Here is a 12,878-nt window from a genome sequence, read left to right as displayed (position 1 = left end):
TATCATTCAAGAAATTATGAGGGTTTTAGAAGCTGTATGCCAGGATCTGTGGATGAAAACCAAATATCTATTTCTTTTTTTTTTTTTTTTGCGGTACGGGGGCCTCTCACTGCCGTGGCCTCTCCCGTTGCGGAGCACAGGCTCCGGACGCGCAGGCGCAGCGGCCACGGCTCATGGGCCCAGCAGCTCTGCGGCACGTGGGATCCTCCCGGACCGGGGCACGAACCCGCGTCCCCCGCATCGGCAGGCGGACTCTCAACCACTGCGCCACCAGGGAAGCCCCAAATATCTATTTCTATTACATCACAACATCACAGTGGATTTAACCAGTTTGTAAAATAGCTAATTAGATCTTTTCTGACCTCTTTGAGTGAAAAATAACTAAATCAAAGCATGCAGGAATCCAAGTGGATTAAGTTTGAAATCAGTGATTTACCTGTACCGTAGACTAGTTACTGGAAAAAGCTTCAGGTGGGCAACACAGATAAGTGGAAGTCATTTTAGTACTATCTGAATGTTTCTGTTCCACATCAGCTTACTCAAGATAGTCTTAATAAAATATTTCCTGTAGTTTTTTCCTTGTATTTGTTTCAAGTAAGATTTTTCAGGGAATCTCAAAATCTTTGTTTAAAATGAAATCTCTGAGATTAGAAACAAATATTTTGTTAGATGATAAATTGGAGTGTACTCTGAGCAACACTGTACTGATGTCCAAAAAGTTTTTATCATGTTTTTAACTTTAAGATGATTTCTTTTTTTTTTTTTTTTTTGCCATCACCTTTAAGTGAAATTCCAGAAACGCTAATAGTGGATATTTCAAGAGTACTGATTATGTGCCAGCTAATATTCTAAATGCTGTATGTCTATTAATTTCATCCCTGCGCCAACCCTATGAGGTAAATATTATTACCACTCATTTTACAGAAGATGAAACTGAGGCTCAGAGAGATTAAGTAACTAACCTAAGGTCACACAGCCAGTAAGTGGCAGAGTCAGGTTTTGAGCTAAGCAATCTTACTTGTGAATATTATGCATTCTACCTCCTTAAAAATCTTTTATTTAATTACTTCTGCTCTGCTTTTTCTTTCGGGTCTTTTCTAGTGTGCTAGAGCGGGGGAAAATATTTTTAATCCAACTTTTAAAAATTCTTACTTTAGATAAATCAAGAAATTTTAGGGAAGCATTTTACCACTACTGAGCCAAACAATTCTTAGCAATATAAAATGATTTTCTTAATTTTCATGCAATTTTGATATATTAGAACAGTTTGTGAAGTTCAATAGCTTTAACTTCTATATGTTCTATGTAATCTTGACATTATGGTTAATATAATACCTAAAGAAGATATAAATACTATGGTAATGGTAAAACTGATTTTAAAAAGCCAAATAGGGCTTCCCTGGTGGCGCGGTGGTTAAGAATCTGCCTGCCAATGCAAGGAGCACGGGTTCAAGCCCTGGTCCGTGAAGATCCCACATTGCCGCGGAGCAGCTAAGCCCGTGCTCCACAACTACTGAGCCTGCGCTCTAGAGCCCGCAAGCCACAACTACTGAGCCCGTGAGCCACAACTACTGAGCCCGCACGCACCACAACTACTGAAGCCCATGCGCCTAGAGCCCGTGCTCTGCAACAAGAGAAGCCACCACAATGAGAAGCCCGTGCACCGCAACGAAGAGTAGCCCCCGCTCGCCGCAACTAGAGAAAGCCTGAGCGCAGCAACGAAGACCCAATGCAGCCACACACACACACACAAAGAAAAAGCCAAAATATCAGGCTAAAACTTTATTTAGCAACTTATTTATACTTCTGAAACTAATAAAATGTTATATGTCAATTATATCTCAATTTTTAAAAATTTAGCTATATGAGAAATCCTTTTTCATTTCGGCAATGTTTTTTTTCATATCCTTTTGTAGATAAAACTTTTTGACACCCCTGCGAGGTTTGTGTCACTATGACCTAAAGAAACGAGAAGAATTCATATAGCGTTTGAAGTTCAACAAATAATTTCCTGTTGCATTTTCTTCTTCATATGCCCTCATTTTCTATGTTTTCCCCAAACACTGATGTATTACCACAGGCTAAGGATACATTTCATTTCAGGAGCACGCTATCCAGTGTGCAAGGGTTTCTTTGTACTTATTTTTCTTTCAGTTTTTCAGTCTGATACATGGTGACTATGCAAGTTTCTTCTGGTAACAGGGTATATTTTGTCTTATCCATTTTCATAAGCTTTCTTACTGTACTAATAATTGCTTTTTATTTCTTTGTTAAAACTTGACTCCAACAGTAGTTGCGAGCTTGCCGTTTGTCTCCTCCCCTTTTCTGTGCCTTCCCCTTTACCCTTCACAATCTTCTTTCCAGCATCACAGTGCTAAGCCCATCATTTATTGAGTACTTGCTAGGTGTTAATCATTGCATTTAACGTTTTACATGAACCATCATATTTAATCTGTATAAAAATCTTAATAATAAGTAGGAACTATTCTTATGTCTATTTACAGATAAAGAAAATGAGGCACAAAAGAGTCCAGTGCTCATAACTGGAGTTTGAACTCAGTAATCCATGCCCATAAGATCGGCCGCTCTAACAGACTGCCTCTCCCATAAAATAGGTGTGACCTCTGGGTTTGGCCAACTGACAGCTGATTTCAAGCCTCGTTAAAGAAACTCCTGACCATCTTGGCTCCTAAATCTATAATTAACTTTAGTCAGAAAATTTGATTTAAGGTAAATAAATAATGAAATTGGAACTTTTAGTTAGCAATATGCAAAGAGTCAAGCTGTGGTTTACAAACGGTTTTTATAGCCTTTTATTGGGAGTCGACCCTGTTCCATAGGTTTAATTGTTACACAGAACAGCCAGATTACAGGGAACTCCAATTATATAAGGGAGATTGTTTTTATAAACATTAAATATTACACTTACTATTTCACACACCTGCATGTATAAGTTATGCAAATCTTTATGGCATCTTTCTGTCTGAAGTAATTTTAGTTACTTTCTTAGGCAACATGAAACATTTGTACTTACCTAAAACATGACCTTATGAACACTTTACTCAGACAATTTCATTCAAGTCAAGTGTTCAGTAAACAAATACTAAATAAATGTCTATTGTATGTTGACCATTGGGTTAGTGCTTGTGGGTATTGCAAACAGGAAAAACCAAGATTAACTGTCTGTGAAATAACTTTAACAAATAAGTGAACATTAAAGATTTCTGATTCTGGGATTCCTTTTTTTTTTTTTCCCCCTATAGTAGCTATGCCTGAATGTAGATACCAAATACCAGTGTTTCTTTGTAATGAAAAGCATCATGTATAGGGTTTCAGAAATTGTTTCTTTTTTAAAATTTTGGTCATTTGAGCAATAAGTTTGATTATTTAGAGAGGTCTATAAATTAGCCTTTATTCAAAATGTCTATAATTTTAATCATGTTATTTTAGTTGCAATAGCTTGTAAATTTGCAATAAAATAACAGGAAGGCTGGAACAGATGTTCTGTCAGCACATGTGATTTCATCCGAGACAATCAAGCATTCATCATGCTTAATCTTCATCGATTGAACTGTACTGATTTTCAATAATGTGAGCTCTGTACATTCAAAAGGCTTCTGGTGCTCAGGAAGAAAATCTTTTGACTGGGACATTTTTTGTTTAGTGGCTAATTTACCCCGAGGATTGCCTCATCTCCTATTACAAATCATGGTATTTAGTTGTGTATTATTTTCATATTACTTGATTATAAAGGTGGCCATATACAGTCCTTTTTTTTTTTTTTTTTGGTCATTCATTCTATATATTTTTTTGCCCATGACAAATAGTTCACCTAAATAAGTAGAGTATTTCTCTGCATAAGATAAATATTTCAGCTAAATAAGTAAAATCTATGCTTAAACTGGATGCAATTTGTAAATAACGATGTTAAATTATTTCTTTGAAATATACGACCCAGATGGCACTTTAATTAATTTAGACAGTTACAGAATCCTATTGAACAACACATTAGTAGTAATACTTGCAAAAAAGAAAATACAATTAGGCTTCCCTCAGGTCTATTACACAATAAAATAAATTTCCTTGAAAATATAGAATTTCCTAGAGAGTGTTTTGTTTTGAATTATTCTGGGATCTTAGAAAATATGGGGCAAAAAATAAAATAGGGAAAAAAGGGACAGCAGGACTTTATAATCTGTACATTCTTTAAATGATGGTTTATGGAAATGTGTGTAAGAAATGGAGAGTGGGGAGGAAAAAGCAGGACAAAGGAGAGAGCCAAAGAGATCATGCAAGTGAAAGAAGAGGCCAACAGGGGTAAATAGAGAAGACCCAGGCAGTTAGAAAACCAAAAGAAGAGGAAGAAAAGAAAGAAGAGGAGGAGGAAGAGGCGGAGGGCAAAGGCAAAAGGAAAGGGAAATAGAAGGGACCTGCAAAAGGAGAAGCAGAATCGTGAAAGTTCAAGACCAAAGCTCTTCCTTTCACTCGCAAGGCCAGACATTCTCAGACTAAGGCTCCGAGGTTCCCGCAGTTCGCCAAGCTGTTGGGTAATGAGAAGGTGATATCCTGCCTCGAGGCTTGCTTTCCTAGAAAAGGAGTGGTTGTAGGGGGAGAAATGAATGAAAGCTCCTGCCAATGGGACCTGGGGAGAGGCAATTAGGTCTTGGCTGGTTCTCAGGTCTTGCAAAGGCCATTCGTCTGCACCTGGAACCGTCTTGGTTGCTGGGTAAATGACAGCAGTTTGAGAGGCTCCCGAGGAAATGTGGGGAGTTGCCGAGAAACACAGGAAGGGTGAATCTAGAGGTCAAAGTAAGATTTAAAGTGGGCAGAAAAAGGAATAGAGTCGCCCTTATTTCTTTGCCTTTTGCAACAGAAGGGTTGGAAAATAAAATAATACACCTTCCAGAATGTCTTTCCATTTATTCTGAAAAAAATTGTCATTTTAATCCCAGGTGATGTTATATTTCAGGGAGGGAAAATCAGAATTATGTGCCTCTGATATGTGTTCTGAGATTTTATAGAGAACTTCCTCTCCCAAACTCCACCCCTACAGTTAATTATTTATATAAAGCATTTGATTATCAAATTCTTTTCCTTCAAAAGACATGCAGGCTGAAATCAATGAAATGTTACTTTAGGTGGAAATTTCTTTTATCTTTTAAGAAAAAAGAGAGAAATTTGGGGGAGAGAGAGATGCATATTATGACATCATTTTATGATCAATACTTATACAGAACATATTATACTTTATATTAAGAGCAATCTGAATTAAATGCAGATTCATTTTAAAGCCATTAGCTCTAAAAATTCGATAGCATTTTCTTCGCTTTCATATCTCAGAAAACATACAGAGAGTTTATATTTGCTAACTTCCTACATTTATTCCGCAGCAATGCCAGTTTAGATGCTTGGCAATTCTCAGCATTACTGGAGCATAAGCTTCATTTGTTGAAAATGTGCCCACGTTACCCATTCATGCCGTTTGTTTTAATGTGCAGACCTGCCTCATAGGACTCCAAAGAGTATGCTGAATAAACACACTAATAATCATGTTATACCAGGAAATAATCTTAAAATTCCACTAAAAGAAAATTTGTGGGAATGCTAACTTTTTCTCTTCTTAGACACATTACCAAGTTTCAAGAACCAAGAGGGAAAATATGAGAAAACAGTCATAAAGAACTTTGGGAATGAGGGAGTAATACTTTCCCCTTTGCTTCCTAATTTGTGAAGCTAGTGTTAACATTACTCAGAGAATAGTATTCCACAAAGCCCAAAGGACAATGTCAAAATTTTTTCAAGACAAAGTTACAGGTGTTCAAAAAGGCAGCTGGAGTGAGGAGAGACAGTAACAATAGTGATCGTAGACTTTCTCTGCTAGAGAAAAACACTTTGAAACACTGCGTAAAACATTAACCAGCTTAAACCAGTTTGTTTTCTTAAATAGGTTGTTGATTAATCAAACTGAAACAGCTGGTAAAGCACTGATCAGCTTAAACTGGTTTTGCCTCCTTGAATAGGCTGTTGATTAATCAAACCTTGAGTTATTTTACATAGTCAGCACTGCGCATGTGCAAGATGAGAACCCATGTCTCCTGGATAACCCCCGAGTCAAGGATCTTCAGTCTATGGAATGGAAGAATAGAAGTGTTGCCACCAGAGCCCTTCAGCAATCAAAAATTCCTTCAGGGGCTTCCCTGGTGGCGCAGTGGTTGAGAGTCCGCCTGCCGATGCGGGGGACACGGGTTCGTGCCCCGGTCCGGGAGGATCCCACGTGCCGCGGAGCGGCTGGGCCCGTGAGCCGTGGCCGCTGCGCCTGCGCGTCCGGAGCCTGTGCCCCGCAACGGGAAAGGCCACAACAGTCACAGGCCCGCGTACCGCAAAAAAAAAAGAAAAATTCCTTCAGCACGAGTGGTTGATATGGACTGCTTTGAGACTAGCCCGTCAGCTTCCAAGTTTGAAATTCCCCAAACCCCTTGAATTTCACCCTGAAGCATAGAGCAGGAAGACAGATTTGAGCCCTGTTTCCTGTCTCCTTGCTGGTGGACCTCAAAAGAAAGCTCTTTATTTTCTCAAAAGCCAGTGCCGAAGTATTTGCTTCTTTGTGTGAGAGGTGGCAAGTCCTTGCTGGGTAACGATGTCGTCTGGGCTTCGAGGTAAGTTGATGAAATGGTACCAGTACGTTGCATCTCAGATGGTTTTCACTCCTGCACGCTCTCGCGCCCTGTGTCTGACCGTACTCTGTCTCAACAGGAACCAGTCTGGCTCTAGTGTTCTCTTCTCCTGCCTCTTACCACCCTCCTCCTCTCATGGGCATCCTCCTTTTCCTCCTCCTTATTTCTGTTTTGATCTTTCTTTTTTCTCTTGTCTCCATACGTTTTCTGTCAGATAGCTGCCAGAAGCAAGAGGGAAAGAAAATATTTAGGAGCTTTCTCTTTGTAGTTTGTGTTGCTTTTGATTTTACAGTTGTAGGGGAAAAAATGATGTTATGACTTTTAAACTGTAGTGATACAAGGGAGGTTAGTTACTTGGTGTGATGTGTACTTCAAAAAGAGAATGGCGGGCTTCCCTGGTGGCGCAGTGGTTGAGAGTCCGCCTGCCGATGCAGGGGACGCGGGTTCGTGCCCCGGTCCAGGAGGATCCCACGTGCCGCGGAGCGGCTGGGCCCGTGAGCCGTGGCCGCTGCGCCTGCGCGTCCGGAGCCTGTGCTCCGCAACGGGAGGGGCCACAACAGTGAGAGGCCCGCCTACCGCAAAAAAAAGAAAAAAAAAAAAAGAGAGAATGGCAATTCAAATTCTGCATAATTACTTACTAGTGAAAGTAGTCGTTCTCCCTGAGGTGGTAGCTATTTTGCCTTCTTGCAAATAGTTACCTCACAAGGTCACTTGCCAAGATAATTTTTCCATTGGTGTGAAGAAGGCATAACTTGCTGGCAAAACTGCATCAGTGTATTAAGGATGTATCTAGGGCAAATAAGTAGCTGTTTGTTACAGCCCAGAATGAGAAAATTTTACGAAAATTTAAGAAAATTTGATGCCTTCATCACAGGGCTAAAACCTCTGTCTAACAAAGGTAACAACATTAGCGAAATATAGATGTCACATTTTAAATCTCTACATCAAAAAAAAAAAAAAGAAAATCAGGACTAGTTTTGGGGTTGGTGATCACAAATTTGAATATTCAAATTATTTTTGTTCCATTAAAGTATGTAAAATGAATTTGACTAGAAAATTTTCTGTTAGTAAAATTTAATTAATAAATTTAAGACATTTAATTCTTTTCGTTTGACGGTGTGTTCTGTGTATTTACTGATCTCAGTGATCTCCCGCTAGCTGCAGTGCCAAGAACTTAATTGATGGGCAAATGGTACCCGACCTCATGGAATTTTATTGTAAGACGTTTTATAGGCATCTTAGTCTGCCCATTTTTAAGAATACGCTACAGAATCAGTTTTCCGGTACTGATACGGCTTCAGTAATATTTACGATGTATTTCTGGAATGTAAAAAGATAGGTTCCTTTGTGATACCCCAGAATGCCTTGAGGGATGTCGGTGGTCGTTGTTGGTAATGATGATGTTGTGGTTGCTTTCTCAAATATGCTCTACTTTGAGTCTACCACATGGGATGAGAGAAGCCAAAATTATACAGACGTTCAGTGATGGTCTTTGTTTATTGCGTCCATTCGTTGAGTGGGGTAGGGTTCTCAGTTTGCTGTTAATATGGAGCTCTGTGAAAGGCTAAAACCCATGGATGACCTGTCAGTTTGCCAGCCATTTAAAGGAATGAGAATTAGTGTTTATGAAATAGAATCATGATTCAAAAACTTAATGACAAGCTTCAGAAAGGGCAATGAACGTAGCATTAAAAAGACATGCAATCTCTGGAGAGCCTTTTAAGTTTCATCTACAGAATAATTTCCACACTATTTAGCTGCCTCCTCAGCAGGATTAAAGAGATGTAAACATGTTGGTTAAACAGCAGTTCTGCGTTGGTGGGATAGGGAATCAGGTGCAGTAGGGGATTGAAAGAGGGTTTCAGATTGCCCGAAGCATCTCTGTAGAGTATTCTGCGTTAAGCACAAGATTACTCTGTGGCAAACCTTGGAAAGTAGTACATGTGAGTATATCTAAGAAATTAGGATAAGAAAAGCACATGTTCCTGACATACATTGGATATGTAAGTAGCAACTATCTTTGTTACAGTTTAATATTTTTCCTATCATATATATATTTCCTATCATCTAGCCACCTCAAATGATTTTTGGAAATGGCTAGGTGGTACAAATAAGTGTATTTTTTCCTACACAGATTTTCTGGCAAATTATTATCATCCTGAATTCACAAATTTCATATAGATGAAGAAATAGATATGCAGTCCTCTTTATACACATTGTGTACAATTAAATGCTTTGGTGGTGACAGCAGAGATCAATGGAGGGATGTTACCAAAACATTTTTTAAAACTATCTGTAATTTTAGAAACTATCTGTAATTGTCTGTTTCCTGGTAAGAAGAATCTAGTCAATTTCTTCACTAGTGGGTAAAGTAAGCAAAGTAGAGTAGTATTTATAAGAACACTCACCCCTCGGGTTGTGTCATGTAGTATTTTCATTCTTAACCTGAATGGACTTGATACAGTATTCGTTTGAATCTAAAAGATACAGGGAATTCAAGTGCTTGAATCCAAATATTTGGATGTAGATTTAAATACATTGAAAAAAACCCACTAACTCCTAGGTTGCAGTCTCGTAGCATTTTAACTGTAGTCTTCAATGGGCTTGATATAAGTATTTATTTGAATCCAACAGAAAATCATGTTACAACCAGGATCTGCTATGGACTAATATTTTTTAAAATATGGGAATAACATTTTAAAATATTCTAAATATTACTACATAATACTACATATTACTACATCCGACACTTGGTACCTGGGAAATGTTTTGACCAAAGTCTGGGCTTTGATATTTCATGAAGACAACCACGAATAAAAGTACTAAAAAAAATCCTAAATTTGGACTTTTTCCAGTGTTTGGGATTGTTTAATCAGGACGCCAGCCCAGAGAAATGAACACTGCTTTGTTGTTGTTTTTCTCCAAGCACAAACGCAGTATAGCTCCTTGAAGATTCTCACTGAGCTGTGATAAACGCTCCCAAGGGAGGTGCTTTATAACACTCCTCTGCTCATTGATGAAACCCTGGGTTTGAAACCACTGGGGCAGCAAACATCTCTGCCTCTTACAGGGAAGATCAACCTAACTGAATGTACAATCTAGGAAGAGCGGGCTACCATTTCTGCTCTAATGCATCCCACACATGCTTGCAAGGATAGAGGACAGGCAAACTATTTTGAATCAGGAGAATTTTATTGCATCAAAAATTGCTTTTGAAGACAAAGATTATTACTCAGCTAGTTTCTAATGTGAAAAAGTTGACAGTAATAAACCATAGCAATTTTTTTTTAAGTACCAAGTTGTGTATGCATTTTCTTTAGACTTGGATAAAAAGTACATGATAAGAATCTTAAGTTTTATATGTATAAAAGACATAATTTATATATATTAGATAGAAAAATATTTATATTAGATATATATTAAGTAAGTGAAAACCTTAAGTTATATATATATATAACATAACTGAATGTATATGTAATATAAATATATGTATTATATATAAAATGTTTCTATAAAACTGAACTTCTACAAATTAGAAATTCATTCAATTCAGTAGATTTATATTTTGAAACAGATGAGCAACGTCAAAAAATCCACTTTAAGAGCATTAAACCAGTCAACCGAAAATCAATATGGCTTATTTTTAGCATCTTAATGCCCAAATGATATTAGCCCATTCTACCAAAATGAGAAATTTGGTAAGAGACAGTAAGAAAGAGCAATGTAGGCACACTTGGCTTCGAATATTGAGTTTCTTAATTCTTAGACTGTTCCAAAAGCAAGTAATGGAAGTTCAGTCAGAGGTGCAGAAAAAAGAGGGGTTGGTTATTAAAGATACATTTCCTATCCTTATGGAACTACTCACAATTTGGTGGAGTAAATCCCAGCATGACTCTGAATAATGTATTTAAAATGCAGTATCTATCTGTACTGATTTACTTGATACTTATTTTAACATCATTTAATATATGATTTATCCTGCCTGTCACAAAGTAGGTGTTTATTAAATAATTGATGAATGAATGAGTATGAAACTGTCATCAGTAATTAGAGTCTTAGTATACTTCGGGAGTTTGCTGGGCAGGAAGGTCTGGTGGGAGAGAAGAGCTCTGGAATTCTATCTAGAAAATAATATCCATTAAAGTCTGCTGTCTCCATAGGAAAACTCAAGAAAATCCCAGTGTTATATTTTTTATACATGGAAAGTTTGATCATGATGATTAGAAATATATTACACAGCTGTCCTACATTTTATTGGGTGGCTTTTTAAACGATAACGAGACAAGGTCACAGCAACTTAGAAGTGGCTAAAATGCTTTATGGCTATTGGTGGCAATTTGTCATTTAACTGTGTATTTTTACAAATATGAATAAAAATAAAGAATAATATTAGTAATTAAAACTCCAAACACTGAAGCATCATTTAGTGCTAAAGGTTCTAAATTATGTAATTACAAAATCAAAAATTAAATTGTGCATGGCAATGGCAAATACTGTCAAATGCTTTACTCCCTTCTGCTCTTGCTAATATTACAGAAAAGGCAGGACGTTGAAATCACTGGTATCTGTTGAAGTATGTTTGGAAGAAAAATTTCTGTTTAATCTAGGAGTACTTGAAGAAATTTTTTAAAAATTATTTTTATTTTTTATTTTAAATTTATTTAAAAATAGATCTTTATTGGAGTATAATTGCTAACAATACTGTGTTAGTTTCTGTTGTACAACAAAGTGAATCAGCCACATGCATAGATATATCCCCATATCCCCTCCCTCTTGTGTCTCCCTCCCACCCTCCCTATCCCACCCCTCTAGGTGGTCACAAAGCACCGAGCTGATCTCCCTGTGCTATGCGGCTGCTTCCCACTAGCTAGCTATTTGACATTTGGTAGTGTGTATATGTCCATATCACTCTTTTACTTCACCCCAGCTTCCCCCTCCCCATCCATGTCCTCAAGTCCATTCTCTATGTCTAGGTCTTTATTCCTGCCCTGCCACTAGGTTCATCAGTACCATTTTTTTGTTTTTAGATTCCATATATATGTGTTAGCATATGGTATTTGTTTTTCTCTTTCTGACTTACTTCACTCTGTATGACAGGCTCTGTTTCCATCCACCTCACTACAACTAACTCAGTTTCATCTCTTTTTATAGCTGAGTAATATTCCATTGTATATATGTGCCACATCTTCTTTATCCATTCATCTGTCGATGGACACTTAGGATGCTTCCATGTCCTGGCTATTGTAAATAGAGCTGCAGTAAACATTGTGGTACATGTCTCTTTTTGACTTATGGTTTTCTCAGGGTGTATGCCCAGTAGTGGGATTTCTGGGTCATATGGTAATTCTATTTTTAGTTTTTTAAGAAACCTCCATACTGTTCTCCATAGTGGCTGTATCAATTTACATTCCCACCAACAGTGCAAGAGGGTTCCCTTTTCTCCACATCCTCTCCAGCATTTATTGTTTGTAGATTTTGTGATTATGGCCATTCTGACCAGTGTGAGATGATATCTCATTGTAGTTTTGATTTGCATTTCTCTAATGATTAGTGATGTTGAGCATTCTTTCATGTGTTTGTTGGCAATCTGTATATCTTCTATGGAGAAATGTCTATTTAGGTCTTCTGCCCATTTTTGGATTGGGTTGTTTGTTTTTTTGATATTGAGCTGCATAAGCTGCTTGTAAATTTTGGAGATTAATCCTTTGTCAGTTGCTTCATTTGCAACTATTTTCTCCCATTCTGAGGGTTGTCTTTTCATCTTGTTTATGGTTTCCTTTGTTGTGCAAAAGCTATTAAGTTTCATTAGGTCCCATTTGCTTATTTTTGGTTTTATTTCCATTTCTCTAGGAGGTGGGTCAAAAAAGATCTTGCTATGATTTATGTCATAGAGCTTTCTACTTATGTTTTCCTCTAAGAGTTTTATAGTGTCTGGCCTTACATTTAGGTCTTTAATCCATTCTGAGTTTATTTTTGTGTATGGTGTTAAGAAGTGTTCTAATTTCATTCTTTTACAGGTAGCTGTCCAGCTTTCCCAGCACCACTTACTGAAGAGGCTGTCCTTTCTCTATTGTATATTCTTGCCTCCTTTGTCATAGATTAGGTGACTGTAGGTTTGTGGGTTTATTGCTGAGCTTTCTATCCTGTTCCATGGATCTATATTTCTGTTTTTGTGCTAGTACCATACTGTCTCCATTACTGTAC

The sequence above is a fragment of the Kogia breviceps genome, chromosome 6 (genome assembly GCF_026419965.1).
Source record: "Kogia breviceps isolate mKogBre1 chromosome 6, mKogBre1 haplotype 1, whole genome shotgun sequence".
Lineage (NCBI taxonomy): Eukaryota > Metazoa > Chordata > Mammalia > Artiodactyla > Physeteridae > Kogia > Kogia breviceps.
This window is presented reverse-complemented; position numbering follows the sequence as displayed.